At 37.9% G+C, this 6,188-nt stretch overlaps 1 non-coding gene across 1 annotated transcript; it reads right to left on the reverse strand.

The window, feature by feature from the left end:
* Nucleotides 1-1,830: 1,830 nt before the first annotated feature.
* Trnas-cga (transfer RNA serine (anticodon CGA)) lies at nucleotides 1,831-1,905 on the reverse strand. Its single transcript has one exon. It is a non-coding gene; the product is annotated as a tRNA-Ser (tRNA).
* Nucleotides 1,906-6,188: the final 4,283 nt, after the last annotated feature.

A 6,188-nucleotide genomic window follows, 5' to 3' on the forward strand; every position in this document is an offset into this window, starting at 1 on the left:
TATAAACAGTATCAGAAGAAGCAGAGAGAAGATTGATAAGAGAAGCTAAAGCCAGTTCAACAAAACAGCGCCAAAGAAATTACAAATAATAAAAATAACACTGATATGACCTCACTTTCGACAGGATGTTAACCCCTAATGTCATCCTCCTCCTATGGTTTTATGAATTCCAATCACTCAAAAGAATGTAAAAGATAACAAAATTATGTTGGCTAAGCCCCGAGTTACTACTGAAGATTTTTGGTACTCTGCACATCATAGAAGTGATAATCTCAAAACTATTTTCAGAAAAATAAAAATGGGGGGGGGGGGGGGGCAGAAGGGTAATTCACCTGCTTTGTTTCAAACCCACATACTGGGTTATACAGACATACATTTGCCAAATAGTTGACTATATAATGCAATGACTAAACGACAACCCACAAAATTTTTACAAAATACTTACATATACAAATTCAAAATTGTTTTGGTTGCTGAAACTGGCCATAAACTTCCAATACAAAGAATTATAAACTGTTTAGAACATATCAAATTCAGAGTCATATAACACATAAGAAAAAAAATTTCAATAGCAAAAAGTTTGTCCCTGAAAATCAGAAGTTACATAGCAAGAAAAGAAAAAGAAATGCAACACTTTTTGACTTTAAAAAAGTAAGGAGCTCCTCATATTCCTGTCACTTCATTGATTCCTTCTCACACAATTAACACTTGTCACAATTCCATGTATCTGAAGCTGAGTCCACATGTTTTACTGGTCCAATTGGTTTCCCATATCCTCCTGTTTCACCAGTGTCCTTGGAGGTGATTAGCCTCCACCATTCTGCATGAAAACCAAAGCAAAATAGCATAGTTTAGTGTAAAGATAAGTACCATAACTAAAACTCTAAGAAAATGTTTTGGTTTGAAAGATGTAGTCATGACACAATATTATACACACATACAACACATTCGTCAAATGTCATAATACTTTTCTTTTAAAGAATTTGTTGCACATACTCCTGCACTCTGACTCAAATCACTGTCTCACATCACTGAACTCAAAAGTCAAATATCCACTTATATAAAGTATTTCAAAAGACCAAACAACTATTTTACATCTTCCAAACAGAACAAAACTGAGCCTTGCGTGGCTCATGTTCATGCCGTTTATTGTTTGTCATCTTCTCTTACGGTACTGTTGCCTCGTTTTCTTATTCCATTTACTGGTGTCTGTAACTTCCTGTCTTACCTGCTGTGTGTGGCAGCAGCACCGCTTATTGGTAAGTGCACTGTCATACCATCTCTGGAGTGCCCAGTAGTATTTGTGGGTTGTCGTGTGTTGGGAGTTCAGTTGGGAGCTCAGTGAGGATGCAGCAGCAGTGAAGTCAGGGACGGAGTGCCCTGGTGACACACTTGAACTGTCCGATGGAAGGAGACTCGAGTGGTAACAACCGTTGGTTGGTCGTTCGGTTGGTTGTCTCATTGGCTGATGTGTATTTGGTACTTTGACTGTTTCCGGGCCTAGGCAGTTAGGTGGTTGGGGCACAGCAGCAGTGAAGTCCGGACAGCCATGATTCGCCCAACCCTTGCTGTTACACATGACTTGAGTGGCAATGGCCTTGCAGTCATCTGATCAGATGACATGTATTTGGTCGCCGTCCGCCTATCAGTTCTCTCTCTCTCTCTCTCTCTCTCTCTCTCTCTCTCTCTCTCTCTCTCTCTCTGTGTGTGTGTGTGTGTGTGTGTGTGTGTGTGTGGACTTGTGATTATTCTTCGTTGTTCCCAGAATGAGGCTTTCACTCTGCAGCGGAGTGTGCGCTGATATGAAACTACCTGGTAGATTAAAACTGTGTGCCGGGCCGAGACTCGAACTCGGGACCTTTGCCTTTCGCGGGCAAGTGCTCTACCAACTGAGCTACCCAAGCACGACTCACGTCCCGTCCTCACAGCTTTACTTCTACCAGTACCTTGTCTCCTACCTCCCAAACTTTACAGAAGCTCTCCTGCAAACCTTGCATTTATGGAAAAAATTTAAGCTGAGGCTTTCAGTCTATGTATAATGAAGATAAAAAAAAAAAAATTCTAAGGAAGTGAAACCTCCAGGAGAACTCCTGTATCTCAATTTCTTGCTTAGGCCTTGTGCCTTGGATTTTCAATGTGGCCTTCAGCTGATCTAAATTAAATCAAAGGAGGCCTTTTGTTAAAACCTTGAGAGGTTTTGATTCCTGCTTGTGTGATTGTCTGTTTTAAGAAATAAAGTTTATATGCTGAGTGCAACTGACAGTAACTTATTTTGGCCCCTTTCCACAAATATAACCTCATCCACTCTGTCCTGCTAGCCCAGGCATATCACTGCAGATGCTGCCAATCACGGCAGATAAGGCAGGAAGTTAGTGACACCAGTAAATGGAATAAGAAAACGAGGCGGCAATACTGTAAGAGAAGATGACAATAAACGGCATGAACACGAGCCGTGCATGGCTCAAAATGGTCAAATGGCTCTGAGCACTATGGGACTTAACATCTGTGGTCATCAGTCCCCTAGAACTTAGAACTACTTAAACGTAACTAACCTAAGGACATCAAACACATCCTCCATGCACAAAGCAGGATTCGAACCTGCGACCATAGAGGTCACGCGGTTCCAGACTGAAGCGTCTAGAATCGCACGGCCACACTGGCCAGCTGCATGGCTCATAAAACCATTAAGAAACTACTAATCAAACTGAATAAGGAGGTAGAAGCAGTTTCAAATCATTACATTACTTCGCTCTGATTACTACCTTCAGTCAGCCAGAAAATGAGATCCTCATGAAATTCCCCAAAATGTCACCAAATTATCCACTCTTGTTAGAATACACACATTACTTTTGAATCACTTCTTACATAACCAGAAAAATATTTTCTCCTTTAATATATCATCATTATATTAAGTCAGTCAGTACCCTGGATACAATTACCAACAGCATGTAAATCCAAACACGCAGCAGTATGTAACTAGTGCTTTATCCAAATATTACTCTTTCAATCAACTTCCATTTTCAGTGTTATAAATTACACATAAACTGTACCAAAGGTTGCCTAACTCAAACAGATTTTCACTATAATGAACCCAAACTTACCTGATATTGAAGTGGGCAGAAGTATAGTTAAAAAGATGTGAACATAAAGTGGAAAATTCGAGAAAACTATGACAGGAATATGAGTGCAGTGGATGAAAATTACTTTATGGGTCCATCAAAATTGGAGTGTGATAGTTTCGTGACCAATTCAACTGAATCAGGTGTAAACACCAAACTATAGCAAAGTGCGAAGTAAAGAATTCTGCTCAACAGAAAACTGTAGGCAGTAAGAAAGAAAACTATGGTAAACCTACAGAAATAGCTTTTCATTCAGACAGTCAATGATGCAATCTTGCAGAAATCTTACAAAATGATTTCAATGTGAAAGCATGCAGATATGTTAAACCTGGTGCACCCAAGTTACCAAAAACCATCACGCAGGACAGTTCAGATAGCAAAAACTGAAGTATTTTGTTGACTGGGGGTGAAAATGATATTTACAGAAATGAACAGCAACTAAAATTCACAATCTAAGGCAATTTATTCGCTATGTGAGTAAGAATATTGTTATTGTACCAAGATTCCCACACAGACATGGTCTCATGTTTACTGCCTGTGATGAACTTAAAGGGGCAATCAGGCAGTTTCACAAGATCTATAAAACATACACAAATGCCCATTTCCTTAGTGTGGACTTTCTGCAAAGGTGCAGTTATACAAAACATGGAATGCAAGTGTTAGAAAAATACAGCTGGCAAGGAAACAATCTGTACAAACCTGCACACCAGTGAGGTAGCCAAAAAGCAGTGGTACAGAATAGGAAATCGCACATGGAGTGACCACAGAAACAAAAGCAGCAGAAGAAGTAGTTCCAAATGAAATGATGAAGCCTACAAAAACTGCAACAACAGAAGAAACATCTGCCTCAGTCTCAACAGAAACAGCTGAACTGCCATCAACATCAGGAACATCAAAGCAGACACCAACTACAAAAGCTACAGTTTCAGCAACATCTACAGCAACACCAGCAAAAGGGGAGAAGATGCTCAGAACAGAAGATACAGGGTCAAATACTGTGAACAGGAGAAAAACAGTGCCAACTACCCTTTTGAACGATTTTTTAGTTGGAGGCAGACACAAGGGGAAGCACACAAGATAAATGGTCATGCACCTCCTCTAACTTGAAAAGGAACAACACAGAAGCAAAACTAACCCACTTAGTAACAAGTAAGTTTCAAATTCCAATGTTATTTGCAAATTTCTCAGTGCTTCATCAAAATGTGCAGTCACTGACAAATAAAGTGTATGAACTTCAAGTTCTTCTTGAGACTCAACTAAAATTTGTTAAATTATTGTGCTGTGCATAACAGGGCACTGGCTTGAAGATGAAAAACTAAAGATGTTAAGACTGCAAAATTTTGTTTAAGGTAGCTATTTCTGTAGACCTATAAAGGCTCATGGAGGAAGCTGCATGTATGTAAAAAGTGGTATAAAATTTGCATCTATTCTTTCCCCAAAAGATATACCCAAGAAAAGAGTTTCAGAGACCCTGACAAATCCTATATCACAAATGTGATCATTGGGATGATAATAAATAAATAAAAAAAAAAATAAAAGACATCTGGAGTTGAATTGGTAGGTGAAAGTGTAGCAATTATTTGCTTGTAAAGGCCTCCAAATGGCAATATACCTACCCTGTTAACAAGGTTGGAATCATATGTTCACATCTTAACAAAAAAGTGCAAAAATATCATTCTGTGAGGGGATTTTAATATTAACTTTCTCAAAGAATCAAAACAAAAAACTGATCTTTTGAACCTCCTTTTAACTTTTAATCTAAAACATGAAATGGATGACAACAACATTAGTGTCAATCATTGACCAAGTATTTACAAATATGCCATGTAAATACAATACATAGCTTTCAATGCAGGCTTTCAGGATCACAATTTCAAACAATTTCTGTAGAACTAAGAAATCATTGTCAACGTTCAAAACAGTCTGTATCAGCTGTTGTTAGGTGCTACAGTAAATAAAATATAAATTCCTTTCTGTATTTCCTAATCACAGAAAAATGAGAAGAAATTTACAACATCACAGCACAAATGAAGAGTTTGATGCTTTCAGTAACTTTACTTTGAACTATGTTCACCCCCCCCCCCCCCCCCCACCCCTCCCCTCAAAAGAAAGAAGATAATACAGAAAAAATAAGAAAAGTAATTGGCTCACACCAGGCATACTGATATCACTTAAGAAAAAGAGATTTCTATATGAAGTACCAAAACAAACAGAAAAACCACCAATTTTGATGCTTATTTTAGGAGACATAAGCATATCAAGAAGTCTTTAAAATGTGTAAGAAACTGACAAATGAGAATTCTGTAAAAAGTGCCCTGAACAAAACAAAGGCTATATGGGACATAGTATGAAAAGAAATAGGTTAACAATGTGGAGAACACCACAATATTGACTTACTAGAAAACTCAATCAAAATAACAGACCAAAAAAATGTTGCAAATAAATTTAACTCTTACTTTACACAAGCAGTAGAAAATCTTACAAAAATGCAACCACCAAATGTTAGGACAGAACAAGTTCCGAACAGTTTAAATACGTGTCCTTTTTTTTATACCCAGCAGATGAGAAAGAAGCATCAAATGTCATTAGAGGGCTAAAATCAAAATTCTCATTTGGCATTGATAACATTCTTGATACTATTTTAAAGAGATGCTCTGCAGTAATAACAATACCCTTTGCAGATGTTTGTAAGCCCTCACTTGCTACTGGGATTTTTCCTGAAAAGTTAAAAACAGCAGAAGTGAGGCCTCCGTTTCAAAAGGGCCAAAGAACAGAGGTAAAAAATTACAGACCAATCTCTCTACTATCTGGCTTTTCTAAAATATTAGAAATTTTTTAAAATGAGTCTGGTTCATTTTACAGAAGAAAATAAAGTCTTCTCATAATAACAGCATGGTTTCCACAAATCTAGGTGCACGGAAAATGCCATCTTTGATTTTACAAATGAAACCCTGCCCTCAGTAGACCATAAACAACATTTATCTCCTATGTTTTTGGACCTCATCAGAGTTTTTGATGTCATTAACCATAAACTACTACTCTCAAAACCGGAACTAGTAGGTGTTAGGG

This window comes from Schistocerca cancellata, chromosome 2, assembly GCF_023864275.1.
Source record: "Schistocerca cancellata isolate TAMUIC-IGC-003103 chromosome 2, iqSchCanc2.1, whole genome shotgun sequence".
Taxonomy (NCBI): Eukaryota; Metazoa; Arthropoda; class Insecta; order Orthoptera; family Acrididae; genus Schistocerca; species Schistocerca cancellata.